At 43.1% G+C, this 18,481-nt stretch overlaps 1 protein-coding gene across 2 annotated transcripts in view; it reads right to left on the reverse strand.

The window, feature by feature from the left end:
• ACP1 (acid phosphatase 1) overlaps positions 1 to 18,481 on the reverse strand; it is an 85,634-nt gene that overhangs the window by 43,046 nt on the left and 24,107 nt on the right. The window lies entirely within an intron of this gene.

The raw sequence follows: 18,481 nt of genomic DNA on the forward strand, positions 1-18,481 counted from the left end.
GCTGTATTATAGCTGTGCCCAGGCACACTACGCTGCCTACTGGATGACACCACCCCCCTTTTATGCCTCACTTGGCAATAGAAGACGGCTACATGAGGCCTGCCCCTAGTGCCGCATATCTTAGCACTCCTGGGGTGCCTAGACACCTTTCGAATACCACTGTCCAATGCACAGTCAGTGTGTGGCACGATCTAGCTAAGGCAACCCGATGCACGATTCTGTACTCCCCACTCCTGCCTCTCTCTGGACGGCAGGACCTCCCGGTCACATAGGAGGGAGGCTCTCCATACCTGGGGATAGCTATACACCGGCGGTAAGTTCCGCACTAGTGACATGTTTTGGAGCTGTAAATCCCACCCCCTTAGACCGCTTTTACTATATCGGGCTCCGACAGTGCGTGAAGGCTGCTACGCCTGCCTTCCCCCATGAACCGCCAGTGAGGACCGCGCTGCATGCTCTACTCCAGCAGGATACCCCTGCGCACGTGCTCTCACTCTTATACAGCAATGTCCAAACCAACAGGGAATATGCCCCGCCACTGGCCCGTAGCCTCTGGGAAGCCAAATTAGGCCAACCCATCACGGACAAACAGTGGCTCTACTGCTGTAAACAGACGGGAGAAATATCTGCTAGCAGCAGGCTTAGAATTATACACTACAAGTTTATCCATAGGTTCTACTACACGCCAGCGCGGATGTACAGATTGAAAATCCGGGATAACGATCGGTGTGACAGATGTGGGGAGGAGGGGGCGGATTTTCGACACTTGGCCAGGGACTGCCCTTCTATACAGCGCTACTGGGCTGAGGTCCTTGCTGCGTTAAACCTTATGACAGGACTACACATCCTGCAGACCCCCTTACTGCCCTGCTCGGTTACACGGAAGCCCTGGCTGCCAAAATGCGCAGATACACCTCACTGGCGTTACTGTTAGCTAAACAAAGAATCGCTTGTAGGTGGGGCAGAGGGCGGGCGCCGAAGTTCAAGGACTGGATCCGTGATCTTACTTATTGTCAAGAACAGCTGCAGGTATATGCGGATCTCCAGCCCCCTTCATCTCGCCCAAAAGACATATGGGGGCCCCTGCAAGCTTACCTGCTGGAAAATGTCGCTGCCACGGATATTGCCATGCCCACATCGGGACCACCAGCGATATCCCCAACCACTGCCTTCGATCTGAGCCCGCACATTTAGCACACTGAAGAGTACGGGGCATTACGAAATACTGTTGCACGGTGTAGCTCATGGTACTCCAGCAGCATAGATACACTTCATTACATTATGTTCACGGGTAGAGCCGACGGTTATTTATATTTTGTGTTGTTTATTAATGCTCGATATCGCTTGCATCAGATACTGCTCTAGGTGATACAGCCGAATGCCCTCTAGACGCGGCCGGCCTGGAAGGGTTGTAGACGGCTTGCGGTGTACTTCCCTACCCCCAGTTACTTCGATATACGCACAGATACGATGTGGCATTGCCGGCCATCTGGGCCAGGCGCTTGTCAGCATGTAGCATTGCCAAAGGAGTCTGGCCACCGTCCAAAGAAGAGACAGGCTATGACCCAATGGTAAGACCCATACTGTGAGTGAACTGCCCCGACAGCGGAGGATTGCTGGAGATGCCATGGACGACGTTGTATCCTCGCTGGGTCCAACTTACCACATCTTCACGAGTAGGGAGACATCTTAGGGACCTCCAGAAGCACCGCTTAGGAGATAGAGCCTGCGTTGCCGGTAGCTGCTGTGTGGGACGCAAGCAGCTCAACTTCTTCATACTGAGCAGAACTTGTGGGTGTGCACTGAAGGCACCCACTGCACCGCTGGTCATTTCCGTGCTGCGAGAGTGGGTAAGACATGAATTGGGCCAAATGGGTCCTGAGGGACTAGTGGCTAATGGTGCGGCAGCACCACAGACACTCAAACTAAATTCCTAAAGAGTCAAAGAGAACTTTTGAGTACGACCTAATATCTTGCATTTCCTGCTGTGGATGGGGAACAACCCTGAAAACATTACACAAAGGAGGGTGGGAGAGGAATTCGCTTGAAAACTACTAGAGCCCTGACGTCAAGGGGAAATCTGTTTCTGAATGTCACACTTCATTGCATGTGCAAAGTTAGAAATAAAATACTGCTTGGTTGTTTCATTTAAACTAAGGTGGTCGAAGTCTATAATATAAAAAAAGAAGCAAAGTTTTGCAATCTACGGAGTTCAGTACTGTACAGTGGCTGGTAGCTAAGTGCTAAAAGAGGCAATGTTTAATTAAGGTCTTCGGTGAACTGAAGATAACTATGTTTTATCAAATATTATTAGTAGCAAGATAGTGTTTATATTTTTAAGTTTGTCAAAGATGATACAAATGTGATACAGTATACCTGTTTTGAGACCTCTGTGTGAACTGATTTATTTTTTTTCCTATATCGTCATCACTGAAATGTGTACATTTTGGTCGTAACAAGTTCCTAAAGAATAATAAATAAACATTTTCTGTAATAAACTTTCCTTTTTAATGCCTGAATAATCCAAATAAGAAACAAAACATAGGTTAACGTAGAGGGTTCACTTTCTATTCTGAGGAGTAATGCATATAAACCACCTACTTCTAATATCTTAGTAAACTCCTTCCTTTTCATGTAGTTAACGGCTCATTTCAGGAACCAAAAAGTCAAGCTCATGAACTGAATGGAGGAGCTGAGCATCTTATCCCCCTTTTGGGAACAGATGATCTCCCAATGTTCAGAGTAGATAAAGTGTGTGCCTTTTAAGTGACAGCAAGTGTAAGAGCAAAATGTTAGTTATCTAAGAGAATAGTTCTGCCGCTGAAGCTTTTTCACAATTTGCCTTCTGTATTTTATCTTGCCATATAGTTGATGGGCTCGCACTTAGATGAAATAGAAAGTACTGGGCATCATCCATAAATGTAGACAGATTCGTGGTGAGACACAAAAAACACATTGCCTTATACTGCTGATGCCGCCTTAAGACTCTTGGTTTGTACATTGTGATTTCAAGAGTAAAAATGCAAAGTAAGTGATCCAGGTGGCTGGGCATCGTCGATCCAGTTGGTGACGGGAGGACTGAAATACTTGGGTGTTTTTATAACACATATGCCTGCAGTCGCCTGGGAGCATTATCTGGTTCCGGTTTGGGAGCAAGTACGCGATGATATTAAGACCTGGTCCCGTATGCCATTGACCATCTATGGCAGATCCGCCATATTCAAGATGGTGGCCCTCCCTAGTCTCCTCTATCAGTTGCAGAACCACCCGTATCCGATCCCTGCTTTTGGTTCCGGCAAGTCAACGTGGCCCTCGGGCAATTCTTGTGGGAGGGGGGCAAGGTGCGTGTGGCCCAGCGGACGTGCTTTTTATCTACCTATAGTGAAGGACTAGCGTCGTCCGATATCCTGTCCTATTATCAAGCTTCTCACCTACTTATACTGAACGAATGGTGGTATGGCAATCGAGAGGACCCCGCATACGCGGTGGAAAGGTGACTCATGGGTGATCACTCGCTGCATGCAGTATTGTACTCTGTACCACTGCAGGGGCCATTGCCCCCGGCAACAAAGGTTGTGTTCCAGGTTTGGAGGCAGGCACTGCGTAGAATGGAGTGGTGGAAAAAGTTGACGCAGGAGACCACCCCTTTGGGATAATGGGCGCTTTCCGCAATTAGCTGCCTTGCAAGGTTTCAGAGGGTGGGATCTCATAGGGATCTCGGTCTTGGGAGATGTTATGAAGGGTCTGACACTGAAATCGTTCCAGGACCTTCAGACGGAGTTCCATAGGCCACGGTCCCAATTTTTCAAATACCTTCAGTTTCGGCACGCCTTGTCGCCCAGTCTAGAGGGGCTAGAGTCAGTGCCTGAGTTCAGCCCCCTGGAGGCAAAAGTCTTTATGGGGGAACTCCAGGACCGCAAGATATCCAGAATATATCAAATTCTGGTTATTCACTGCTCCTCCACACTGCAGAAACTCCGGGAGGATTGGGAGGGGGATTTGGGACCCTTGTAGGAGGAGGATTGGGTGGAGGCCCTGGCGGCCCCGCACGGGGCGGCCATAGCGGTGCGTCTACTTTAGTTTAAATATTTGCATAGGGTCTATTACACGTGAATGCGGTTGTGGAGGGCAGGTTTGGTTGCCTCCCTGAGGTGTCTCAGATGTCACAGGGAGGAGGGTACGCTGATGCATACGGTCTGGCAGTGTCTCTCTCTGGATTGGTTTTGGAGGGGGTCTTTACTAGCTTATCGGAGGTTTTGGGCTAGGATCTTCCCCGCTCGCCGAAACTAGCACTATTACATGTCCTAGAGGGGATAGGAGGCAACGTCTATAAATGTCACCTATTACGGTTAGGTCTCACATTGGCAAAGAGGGACATAGCGAGGGCGTGGAAGGCTCCGAGGCCCCCTGCAGTGGCCGCTTGGAAGAATAGCCTAGACTTTTGTATGGGCCTTGAGAAACCTATCTTCAATGCTAGGGTATGCCCCCCAAAACATTTCAAAATATGGAAACGGTGGGCAGACTATCAGGGAGTGCACCTAGACCAGGTTTCTGTAGAATGCGATTAGCGATTTTAAAATTCGGACTGCTTGGCGGGGACTCTGGGAGTGGGGCGGGGGTGGGACCCTGGTGGGTAATTTGATTATCAATGTGAATCTCTTCTTTGCTGGGGGCTGAACTGTCGGCCGGGCTTAGCTCCGCCGCTTGTTTGGCCGGGACTCTCTTCATCGAGCCTCCATTCTTGGTCGTTTCCTGCCTCAGCAGAATCCCGGGTCGGGCTTTGCTCCGCTGTCTCCATTGGCCGGGCTTTGCTCCGCCTTACCGGACTGCAATTCCCATCATCCCTGTCTGCTGTGAGGTCGCTGTGCACATCATCTGCAAGCGCCAGGAGGCACATGAAGGTCCGCCTGGGGCCGAGTCCCCTGTGAATCTCTTCTTTGCTGGGGGCTGAACTGTCGGCCGGGCTTAGCTCCGCCGCTTGTTTGGCCGGGACTCTCTTCATCGAGCCTCCATTCTTGGTTGTTTCCTGCCTCAGCAGAATCCCGGGCCGGGCTTTGCTCAGCTGTCTCCACTGGCCGGGCTTTGCTCTGCCTTACCGGACTGGAATTCCCATCATCCCTGTCTGCTGTGAGGTCGCTGTGCACATCATCTGCAAGCGCCAGGAGGCGCATAAAGGTCTGCCTGGAACCTCGTCCGGCGAGACGCGCGCAGGACGCGCCGGGAGAAGCCCGGGACAAGGGCGGGACCGTCTTAGGCCGGATGAGGCAGGGCGGGGCACCCCCCAAACAAGCTGTGCACCAACAAACTTTGATATTGGGTGACGTACGGTAGGGGGAGTTGCTGGATATCACCTGGCCGTGGCAAGACGCCGTGTCAAAGTATTAGAAGGAAATGCGTGCAATACGATCGACACATATCTGGTAAAAGCAGTTAGTGCTGTTACGCAAGAAATCGATCGCACTGAAAGGCGTCTGTCCATGGGTTCAAGTGTACTACAGGCAGACCAGGACAATATAAGTAGATCAATGAGCCCTGCTACTGAAGCGGTTTTGGCCCCAATTGCATTAGAAGGTACTAATAATAATGATATTACTCATTCTTGCAACACATCTAGATTGTCTGACATGGAGGGTAGTTCTATTCTGTGATCACCCCCCCATGCCCAAAACAAAAAGTTTATGAATGAAAACAACAGAGCAGAGTCATGTGAAGGCGAAAAGGGATAACAAAATTATCATAGCAGGGAATATGGTTACCACTCGAACAAGGGCTAAACAAAATCCTGATATACCACTAAGTCTTGAAGCAGTCTTTGATAAATTAACTGAGTTGATCAGGCCCCTACATGAAAAAGTGGACAATCTGGCTAGGGAGGTCAACAAACTAAGCGGGAATTTAGATAAAATTGGTTTTCGGCCGAATAAGGAAAAAAGAACAAGCATAGAGGTAAATAATGTAGAAGAGGGTAATAATGTGGAACATAATGGAACCCAATCATGACTAATCCTGTGGTGTTAAGTCCCAGTAGCGTCCCCCCAGGAAAATCATCTGATAAACATCATACACGTGTTGCTCAGACTGGGCGCCCCCGTCCATCCTCAGGAAGGAAAACATTAATTCCTAGAAATCAGGGCTCACAGTTAAATGAGAGATATGCATCAGCAGAACAGGCTAGTAAAGAAAATAACGATTTAATGATAACTAACACTAGTCAGATCCCGGCCTTTATTAATTTACCTCCGGAATGTAGTGCTTATGTTGCGGTACTCGCTAATGTCCACAAATTAAAGCAAGGCCAAGTTGAAAATCACGACCTGCTCAAAAATAAAACCCTACATTGGCTGTCCAATAACTGTAACTTTCCAATGGAGGGTGCAAATCAGATTATTCTAACACAAAGGGTGGGATCCCTCAGGAAATATTTTGGGTGGGATGGGTGGGCCCCCTCAGGAAATATTTTGAGGGGGACTGCATCATTATAATTTTCAAATCCTGCTCATGGGCTCAAAGTACTCATACTAATGCCCCATCACCATCAGCACGGGAATCTAATACAATCCTTTTACCTCAAGGGTATTTTTATAGACATCTATTGGTACCTGGTCATTATGGTAATTTTAACCAGGTTACAAATAATTTGACAACTTTGCAGAGGCCTCGTCCTTACTTCGCAATACCAACTTATAATAGATTCCAGGCATTTGAATCACTAGAGGATAACGACTGACATAAACCGTTAATGGGTATAAATAAGATCAATGTCACCATAGGGGCCACGAAGGATGTCCCATTGGATGTAGGTAAAGAGCAATTGGGACACGATACCCAGCTACCTCATGATTCACCTTAGGGAGTAACTGGATTGTTTAATTCTAGCGTATTTAATATCGCTGAGGATGATGGAGCTTCTTTAATAAAGAGAGTGGGAGCGAAACCACCATTAATTAATCTGAAAACTCAGCATATGATCTCCCATGTATAAATACCAATACTTCCCCACAATATTGAACCTGTAGTTGTTAATACAGGTATAGTTACTGGAAACAGTGTAGTGACTTGGAATATAGCAGGCCTTCATAGAAAATTGGATACACCATTCTGGGGGGGGCTTCATTAATGCAGGTCATAATATTATCTGCCTCCAGGAAACTTGGTGTAAGGAGCCCATTTTTATAGAGGGCTATACCTCCCATTGGCTAAATGCCGTTAACTCCTCAGCCGATAGGGCTAAGGTTGGCCTTCTATTGTTATTATCAAATAAATTGGTCAATTGTAAAATTAAAAGTTGTACCTCAGTGGATCTTTATAGTCCGGTGCTGCGTTTAGAATTTATCAAAGGTAAAGATTTATTATTGGTCAACTATTATAATAACGTTTTTAATAACAATAGAGGAAACATTTTAGTCCCACTTATAAACGAAATTGAAAGGATCTTGGCGTTATCACGTAAGCAGACAATCCTCCTTTGGGCAGGCGATTTTAATATTAGTTTGTGTCCGTTGGCTAGGAGTAATACATGTGGCTTTAGAAGGGAGACTGGCAAAGTTGAAGTTGCTGATCATTTACATTTCCCTCATTGCAGCTATGGCACTGCCCTGAACAATATGATAGCAAAGCTAGATTTAGAATTACTTAGCTGTACCAAGAACAAGGATAATGAAAACTGCCGAACTTTTACAGGGAGGAACGCCAACACATATATTGATCATATTTTGATTCCTAGTAATACTGACTATTCGAATCTATGGGTCAATGAGCAAGCGCGAAGTGATCACAATAGTATATCTATTTTGCTATTGTGTTGGGGAAACAAACATACAGCGGAAACAGACTGCATTAATAATATTGAACCCTTAAGACCAAATGGCATGAGAATCAAATGGGCTGGGATTGATCCACAAAAAAATGCATAAGGAGGTGGTAAGGAAATGTAGTACGGAGATAGATTACTGTCTCAGAGAAGAAGTTAATTTAAATCCCGTTTTTATTAGCTTTCTTAGGATAAGTGAAAAAATAGAAAGTCTATTTACTAAAAGAAGCAGCCGTAAAAAGATAGTAAGCATAGGTTGGTTTGACAAAAGTTGTACTTGGGCTTTGCATGAATTAAAACAAGCCCTAAGCACCAAACCCCAGAATACTATCCTTATTAAAACTCTACGTGGAAATTATAAAACAACACTCGCTATCAGGAAAAGAGATCTCCAAGAAGAGGCTTGGAATAATCTTAATCTAGCTGCAGCTACAAATAATTGCAAATTGTATTGGGAGACTATAAATAGTCCCTTTTTAGGTCTCGCCTTGCTATCGTGTAAGCGATCGCAAAGCGAGACTATTGTAAGGGGTCCCAAAAGTGCTCCGAAAAGCGGATTGCATGGCGAGCACGCGCACAATCACGCGCATCGTGCCGCCATGCAATCCGTTTGGCATCCTACATCAAAGGGTCCGCTCCCCCGCCTGGAATGCGCTCCCCCGCCAAGCGTGTGCGCCACGCTCCGCCGGGCTGGTTTAATTTAACTAATTAATTCCATTGACAAACATAGCTCTCAAATTTCCCTGGCCCATGTGTGAGCAGCACATCAAGGCCAGGATTTTGCTTTGCATTTTTTATAAAGCGCGAACTCGATCCAGAGGTATTGGAACGCTTTACACAAGCACCATTTGCATGACACAAATTCACATTTTTATAGGCACTGGGAGATTTAATGATTTGCCCAGAATCCTCGAACATGGTTCCACATTTCAAAAGTCAGCAGCTCCGGTCCTAACGCCACATCCTCTACCCGAGAGATCTGCATTCTGGGGGGGTAGTCCCGTTATTCCATTGTAAAAGCAGGACGACTCCCAGAATACAAAGTAACATACCAGGCTTGCGTGAGGTACTCATGCATTGACATGGGAAACATGAGAGTTCTGCAAATTCTCTTAATACCGGGCCATCAATTTCGCATCTTTCGCCACTTTGACACTTTCCAAGAAGTGTTTTTTTGATCAAATGATCAGCTTTTTATGAAACACTTATCCTCCTCTCAAACTCTAAGCATTCTAAATTTGAGAAAGACACGAGGAACGATCGAGACATTTGCTCAGGATCACACCATTTGACAGAATTCAGCAAATCCCCTTGCTCCTTCTTATGCTAATTCTAAAGCCAGCATTTTCTCTCGGCAGCTGCCCTTTCTGGATATCTGGCTTGTTTTCTGCATTGATTATTGCTGCACGCAGAGCTGTGTGCACGGATGAAAAATACTTCTAAGACCAAAACAAACACGTCCTGTCTCGACTGCTTAACTAGAGGCCCAGTGGGGAAAAGACGCTTTGGGAACAGTCCGTAATACTCTGTAAATGGACTTCTGTTGAACTCATTTCCCTTTACCTTATAAGCGAAAGGAGAAGCCCGCCTTGGCAGACCGCCCATAAGTAGAAAATAGATCTCACGAACATACAAAAGCTATGCTTGACACCATTAGAGAGTCCAAGCTTCTTAACCAACTGTTGCATTCTGGTACTTGTAGTTTCAGTTTTACCATGGGCTCAAAATTCTCACTTTGCAAAGTCGCCCAAAGAAGCCGTTGCCAGAGACAAGCCTGTTGTGTGGCTTGAGCCCTGGCTTGTTTTTTTTGGTAGGCAGGAGAGATTAAGTGAATTGCCCAGAATCACAGGATTTGGACGTGACCCAGAGGCTCGAACCTTGGTTTCCAGCATCAAAGTTGGCAGCTTTAGCCGTCAGACCACATCTCTCCCTCTTTACCATTGCCTGAATCTATTTAATAATATTTTCATTTTTAATTCGAAATACCTGCTCATGGACAAATGGTAACTGGTCACAGTTTAAGATAGACCTGTCAATTCCTTTTAGTGTACAAATGTTATTGCATCGTAGTCTTTCTATTATATCAGTAGCCATGCAGCCAGCGGTGCTGACGAAGGGTGTGGAGTTGGGGGTGCACTCTTTCGGCAGAGATGCCACGTCATTTGCAGCGATATCCCCGATTATCTTTAATTAACCTTCTTTTCTTTTGTAACTTTTGAAACTATCTTAATGTGTAGCTCAGTGAATAGTGGTGATGTTTTTTTTTTGCATATCTATATAGCGCGAACTCGACCCGAAGGTATTGGAGCGCTTTACACTCGCACCGTATTTACATTACACATTCAGGCGCGGGGAGATTAAGTGATTTGCCCAGGATCACAGGATGTGGACGCGACCCCGAGGCTCGAACCCTGGTTTCCAGCACCAAAGTCGGCAGTCTAGCGGACGGACCACATCCCCTCCCTGGTGCTTGACACAAGGCGCTTAATAGATGGAAAGCTACAGTTTTTATCAGATAAGAACGTTAAGTGCTAGCCCACTAAAAATAAATAATTTTAAAAAACGTACGAGACTTCAAAGTCATATTCATGTTCACCCAAAATAGTTGCACTTCATAAACCCTCCCCCTTCCGCCCTGTGGCTATCAAAGACCCCATGTGTGTGGAAACTTCTAGCTTACCCTCCTATGGGAGATGTGCCCCCCCCCCCTTTAACCCCACCCCCTCTTCAACCCCATCCCCCTCAACATCCTTGCCAAGGGGGGCAGGAACAAATGGCAGGGTTTAGAAACAGAAGTATATGGCTTTACTGCCCTAGAAGGCACGCTGGTCAAAGGTTCACCGGAGGCCAATGACAACGAGGGGGGTCGCGGGAAGGATTGTGGGGGGGGCGGGCGGGGGGGGGGGGGGGGGGGGGGGGAGATGCTGAGCAGTTCTTTTAGCAGATACATCTTCTGCAGATTCGCGCACACAAATAAAAACATGAATGCGTATAGGCAGAACTTAAACCCCACTTCAGATCAACGCTGCAGGATTTGTGTGCCAGGAAACCGAAATAGTTTGCAGCAAATTTGCTTTGCCACCCCTCCCTGATTTAGAGGGAGACCCTCTGTTATAGCTAAAATGCTTGTGTCTTTCGCTTTACGTCCTCCTCCTATCACGTGAATTACGTCAAGGGATAAATAAAGCCCTCAAGGCTTCTGATATTAAAATGTCCCTCCTAGAGGCTTCCACATTTGGGCTCCTGGTAGTAACAAATTTGCAATGGATACAGCCTACAAGCTGCTCAAACTTTTTGGTTGAGAGGAGTTGGCCTAACGGCTAGGGCGCTCGACCTCGGACCTGGGTTCGAGTCTCGGTAATGACCCTGAATATCCTGTGATTCTGGGCAAATCACTTAATCTCCCCGTGCCTAACAAAAAACAAGCATTTGCAATGCAATAGGTCTCGCATTTACGCGAGTTTGAGCTATTGACATTGCAAATGACTGCCTTTTATTTAAGTTTTAAAAACAGATATATGCATTGTCATTTGCAATGTCAATAGCTCAAACTCACGTAAATGCGAGACCTATTGCATTGCAAATGCTTGTTAAAGAATGATAGTGTGCCGGAAATGACTTCGTTTATAGACTGTAATTCATGGACCGAACATTTTAAAAATATTTTTCATCCGGAAACGCTAGGTCTAGATTCAATTCAGAATATTGACTCCTTATGGCCACCACTAGCACTGCATATAAGTATGGATGAGGTATATGAGGGCTTAATATACAGTAAAGGAGGTAAAGCCCCGGGCCCGGATGGGGTTCCGGTGGACTTATACAAAACTGAAATAATTCTCTGGGCACCCATCTTAATGAGATTTTTCAATGCAACGGCAGAGGGACAGCTTCCGACATCATGGGGCCAATCTCTAATTATTCCCCTTTACAAAAAAGGATCTAAATCAGAGGCATGCAATTACCGCCCCATTTCCCTACTAGATTCCTCGATCAAAATTATGAGTAGAATCATGTTAAAAAGGTTGGAAGCATGGGCCAAAGAGAATGCAATTTTATCAAAGGCACAGTACGGGTTCAGAAAAGGCCTGGGGACTCTGGAGCAGTGCGTCAACCTTGACCTTCTTATTAATAAATGTACAACTGTCAGGGAGGGCAACCTGTTCCTCTGTTTCGCGGATCTGAGTAGTGCCTTTGATCTTGAAGATCACACTATTTTGTGGCAAATTTTACTTGATCTAGGTGCACCTAAGGAAATTGTACATTTTTTAGCAAGACTCTATTCGATGTTGTCATGCAAAGTCCGTTATGGACTGTCTGGTGAATGCACCCCTTTTTTCAAGGTTGCGAGAGGCATCCGACAGGGTTGTGTCCTGGCGCCTTTTTTATTTTCTTTATTTATTAATCAAGTCGACTCTACCCTAAGTGAGATTTCATCAGATGCCCCCCTTATAGATGGGAGGACAGTCCCAATTCTGTTATATGCGGACGATGCCGTCTTGCTATCTCGCACACAGATCGGATTGCAGCATCTTATTGACAAGTTTGTAAAATTTATAGTGTAGGAAACTTGTTATTAACAAATCCAAGACCTTTGTGATGACTTGTGGAAGGAAAGCTAAGTCAGCTAGTACCTTCTACATAGAAAAGGCCAAGATGCAATCTGTCCAATCGTTCTGTTACCTCGGAATAACATTTGCAGGGGATGGGAATTGGACAAACGAACATGATAATATGAGCCTCAAGATGAGTAGGAATACGAATAGCATTTTTAGATTTTCAGCCAAACTAGGGGACAGAAGAATAAAAGAAATGATGGCCATTTATAATGCGAGGTGTGTCTCATCCGCATTATATGGGGCAGGAGTGTGGGGCCATCAATGTGCTAAAAGACTCCAGCATGATGAAAATAAGTTTCTCAAACGTTTATTGTGCGTTCCCCCCTCAGCATCAACAATATTAATTCATGAGGAAGTAGGAATTGAATATATTTCGGATCTAGCAGCATTACGCCCTTTGACACTCTGGCGTTCTATTTGGTCCAAAAGCGAAACACAATTTACACAAACTATTATTAAAGACTGCCTGAGGCTGGATCATTCTTTGCGTATACCATGGCTTAAATATATTTATTATTGGTATAACCTTTTATTTGAACGCAATATTTTTCTGGACCCTGAGTTTGTAGCATCAATAACTAGGAAAGAGTTAAAAACAAGGTTTTTACTATATAAAAGGGAGGCTCGAGAGAGGTTGATTAAGAATTCACCAACCTCGGTTTTTTATTATGACTTAAACCTAAATAAAGGTTTTCAGGCATATCTAACTACAGTGACACGCAATTCCCATCGCTTTGTTTTAACACGTCTTAGGTTAGGAATTGTTCATCATCTGGTGTCATTTCCGCATATGAAAATTAGATCTAATTCCGTATGCCCATGTGACAATATTTCTAGACAAAGTTGTTGCCACGTCCTTATGTTCTGTAAATTTTATTACTTTTATAGGAAATTTTATCTGAAACCTATATTTTTAAAACATAATGTTCGTTCCACTAAATTGGCAATGAAGCTTTTATCATCTTTAGGAGATGCAGATATTTGTTTTTATGTCGCATCGTATATATTAGAACTGTGTGATCCCCGTGCACTCAGAGGTATATGGACGGTTTAACTGTGTAGTTTCGGCGCACCTTGTGAAACACGAAGTCCCGGCGTGTCTTTATCAATGCAAATGTGTTGTAAGAAAGAACATCTTCTCACTGACAAGGGCGCACTTAATATACGATGAAACACGCTGGTTTCTTCATCAGTTTTCTTTTTTATTCAAGATTTTTTAAAACTCCAAATGATAAGTTTCAAAGCTTTGTCAGTTCATATTATCAATCATATTCATCGTTCATTTCCAATGAAGTGAAAATAAATTTTCATGACAACCTTAGATGTCCACCCAATGCATTTCGGATCAAGTAGAAGTCTGACCCTTCTTCAGGGGTCTAAAAGTAAATGAGACAGGACCATTAGCTTCACTCAAGCATACAGTCTAATACATGTCAATTAATCATGAATTTTAAATGCATGTAACCACAGTTTAAATTACATTACACATGATCGTTAACTCTTAAGGTCAAAACCACAGAAAAAAGTTTAACCGTTTAAAAATACTAAAGAATGCCTAGTGGCTGCAAAAATTTTTTTTTTTTTAAATGAAAGCAAAAACAGACGACATTGGAGGTACAACAACCTACAACTGGTAAGGAAACATCAGTGAAAATGGTAGTTCCAACTATACTCAGCGAGATTATAACTAACAAGGTGTAGAGTAAAGAAACAAAATCTAAAACACTAGAAACAATCACTTAATAAACTTACTCAGGACAAAGAAAGGTCTCTGCAGCTGTTGGAGTTACACACTCGGCGTGTAACGTTCATGCCGAGATAAGTGGCTAGTTAAATTGTGCTGGATAGGTCTATTTATATCACATGGTGCAGAGATGAAAGTTACGCTGTCACTGGCTCACGAAGTGAACCAGTGAAAATAGGGGGCTATGTGTAGACCAATGGTTACGCGCACAAAATGTAAAGCTGTCATTGGCTCCCAAACGAACCAATGAAAATAAAAAAGCTGTGAGTGAACCAATCGTTACACGCACATAAGGTAAAGTAGAAACAACGATAAAAAATAGTACTGGGAATTCTGTGCTCCCACAAAAAGTGTATGTGTGAAAAGTGTACAATAAAGTTGCACATACGATAAAGAAAAATTATCAAACAGAGTTAACAGATCCATGTTAGTAAAAAACATAATATAAGGACCAAAGGGGGCCCATTACCAATGCTGAATAATGAAAATTCAAATTATAAAAAACGATTGTATTGAATATATGTGTTTTTTATAATTTGAATTTTCATTATTCAGCATTGGTAATGGGCCCCCTTTGGTCCTTATATTATGTTTTTTACTAACATGGATCTGTTAACTCTGTTTGATAATTTTTCTTTATCGTATGTGCAACTTTATTGTACACTTTTCACACATACACTTTTTATGGAAGCACAGAATTCCCAGTACTATTTTTTATCGTTGTTTCTACTTTACCTTATGTGCGTGTAACGATTGGTTCACTCACAGCTTTTTTATTTTCATTGGTTCGTTTGGGAGCCAATGACAGCTTTACATTTTGTGCGCGTAACCATTGGTCTACACATAGCCCCCTATTTTCACTGGTTCACTTCGTGAGCCAATGACAGCGTAACTTTCATCTCTGCACCATGTGATATAAATAGACCTATCCAGCTCAATTTAACTAGCCACTTATCTCGGCATGAACGCTACACGCCGAGTGTGTAACTCCAACAGCTGCAGAGACCTTTCTTTGTCCTGAGTAAGTTTATTTAGTGATTGTTTCTAGTGTTTTAGATTTTGTTTCTTTACTCTACACCTTGTTAGTTATAATCTCGCTGAGTATAGTTGACACTACCATTTTCACTGATGTTTCCTTACCAGTTGTAGGTTGTTGTACCTCCAATGTCGTCTGTTTTTGCTTTCATTTTTAAAAAAAATATTTTTTGCAGCCACTAGGCATTATTTAGTATTTTTAAACGGTTAAACTTTTTTCTGTGGTTTTGACCTTAAGAGTTAACGATCATGTGTAATGTAATTTAAACTGTGGTTACATGCATTTAAAATTCATGATTAATTGACATGTATTAGACTGTATGCTTGAGTGAAGCTAATGGTCCTGTCTCATTTACTTTTAGACCCCTGAAGAAGGGTCAGACTTCTACTTGACCCGAAATGCATTGGGTGGACATCCAAGGTTGTCATGAAAATTTATTTTCACTTCATTGGAAATGAACGATGAATATGATTGTTAATATGAACTGACAAAGCTTTGAAACTTATCATTTGGAGTTTTAAAAAATCTTGAATAAAAAAGAAAACTGATGAAGAAACCAGCGTGTTTCATCGTATATTAAGTGCGCCCTTGTCAGTGAGAAGATGTTCTTTCTTACAACACATTTGCATCGTATATATTGAAATGTATTGTTGTAAGGAAATCAATTGTTCTTTCTGTGTAACACTTATTATTATTGCTCAATTTGCACATTATTTCTAAAACGAAGCCAGTATATGCACTTTATTAATGCCACGTGACACTTTTTGCGAAAATTGCACCTAAAACATTATTCAGGATTATAGAATAATTTTTAGTATTAATGCTGCTGGAATATATGTATAGTTTTGTAGAAGGTCGTATTATATGCTTTTACTGATTTTAGTTCATAAATCTGTGCAACACTAAATTCATTATTGCTCAAATTGCACATCTTCACTAAAACGAAGTCAGTACATGCACTTTTTTAATGCCACACGACACTTTTTATGAAAAATGCATATAACACATGATTTATAGAATAATTTTTAGTATAGATTCTGCTGGAATATATATAGTTTTGCAGAAGGTTGTATTATACATTATATGTTACTATTGATATTAGTTTTTAAATTTTGTGAAGGTATTGCTGTTCTGCTTATATGGTTATGTTTAACAAACCGAATAAAGCTTTGAACTGAACTGATTATCAATGTCTATGCAGATCTGGTTAGGGTGGATGAGTAGTGAACTCGGGGGGAGGGGGGCGTTGGATTTATGTTGTATTCCCTTTAAGGTCTTATTGGATACAGTAGCGGAAAATGTCAAAATCAATTCTATATGTTATAATTGTGCAGATGTCGCTGGGTTACATGGCTCTGCTGTACATGTGCCGTGTGACCAACACAATTTGTTTAAACAAAATAAAAATGCAAAGTAAGGCAATGTGCTTAGAATTGGTGATGCTTCACCCCCACGTCAGTTCACCAGACGGGGGTGGGAGTACAAGAACCAAGTTGTAAGACCATTGTTACACATACTGCACATTTATTTCAAGAAGGTCCCTACTCTCCTCTTTGAGGTGGTGGTTCTGTGTGAGTGGAAGCAAACTAGTTCTTTCCCACTGTTGGCACTGGTCTAGTATAACTATTCTCAAGGTGCCATTTAGTGAGTACAAGCAGTGAAGATGTAGTTGCCCTGCATGTGTCAGCTGAAGAATTGTTATCAGTGAAAGGTAATGTAGCTTTTATACAAGTGAAGTGAGCAGATACTACGTTGGTGATTAATTGTGAATATGTCTGCTTAACAACTCTGTTTCTACGTATCTACAGAAAGGCATAACGAGAAACTTACATCCAGATACCCTATACAACGAGACAGGAACATTTAAAAATGCCGACTTGAAAGACAAATGTTGCAAAGGATGCATGTGTAATGACTTAAAAGAAGGAAACATTAGTGGAGTTAAAACTGTGTTCATATCAGTGTTCGATATGGAGGTATAACCTGCGGAAGACCTTCAAAAAGCATATGAGACTAACACTCTGAAGAGAGAAGGGCCAGGAGCATGTGAATGAAGGAGTGATGGAAGTGTACATCAAGCAAACACCACAAATGCTGCTGCAGATGATGAAGTGAATAATGTCTTCTTTATTACAGCGCACAGTGATACATTTGGCTGAGAAAGAGCTTCAGCTTGCTTTGTCTCAGATTCTCTCACAGACTTTCTCTGCATCTCAACAGTCAAACTAGAAGAATTTTGGTAGCAAGGTTGGCAGGATTAGGGACATATGGTCTATGAAAGTTAACATGTCAACAACCCAGGGGCGGCTCCACTAGGGCGGAGAAGCATCACCCCACTGCTTTCTCCAGTGAGAGAAACAGAAACATAAAATGGTAATATCTTTCAGTTATTACCCTTTTATGTTAGGGGCGGGGCCGCGCGCAGACACCCTCCTCGGCTCAGTGTTTGAATACTTGCAATCCCATTATGTTGCCATGTTTCCGCAGATCTACATACTGGTGCTGAAGGTAGTGGTAAGCAATAGTCCCAGGGTTAGAATGCCCTTTTGAGTCTGTGCAAACCTATTAACTTGCATGTATTAAGGGTTTTCAACAACTCTTCTCTAATTTTTTCCCATAATGAGAAATGTACTTCTGACAACGGCAGACAAAAACCTTCTTCCAGAGTTGGGAAAAAAGTGGTTGGTGGGAAAGTGAACCTGCAAACACTCAGCTTTTCATATGAGCAAATCTACACATGCTAAAATGCAGTTCAAAAATATTTTCTAGGAGTACTATTACTTGTCCTCCTTCTGTAAATTGCTGGGAATTCACCAAAGCCGTATAGCCGCACATAATGCAAGGACATATACCATGGGTGCACTTTTGCGACTTTAATAATTGGGCCCCTAATTTGGTCTGGCCTTTTGCGTTTATTAAAATTATGTCTCTCTCTGTATTGGCTGGCTTCACTGTGAGTGACAGCATTCTGCTCTTTCACAAGGACCATACCGGCACACAAAGTAGTTTTGTTCAGTGCCAGTAACTACTGTAGCAGTGTGTGCTTGTTGAGACCATGCCAAAACAAGTCACACATTAACAAAACTAAAAAGCTGACCACCAATTCAAAACCTACTGGCTTTGCCAATGCTTGTTTATTTGCGCTTCCCATAATCTTATTGAAACTGGTTACACCGATTTTCCATTATGAATATTTTTGAGCAATACTAGCATGCATCCACACAGGTTACTAAGTGATGTTGCAAAGAAATGGTACCTGAAATTTTACAGTA

The sequence above is a fragment of the Triturus cristatus genome, chromosome 6 (genome assembly GCF_964204655.1).
Source record: "Triturus cristatus chromosome 6, aTriCri1.1, whole genome shotgun sequence".
Classification (NCBI taxonomy): Eukaryota; Metazoa; Chordata; class Amphibia; order Caudata; family Salamandridae; genus Triturus; species Triturus cristatus.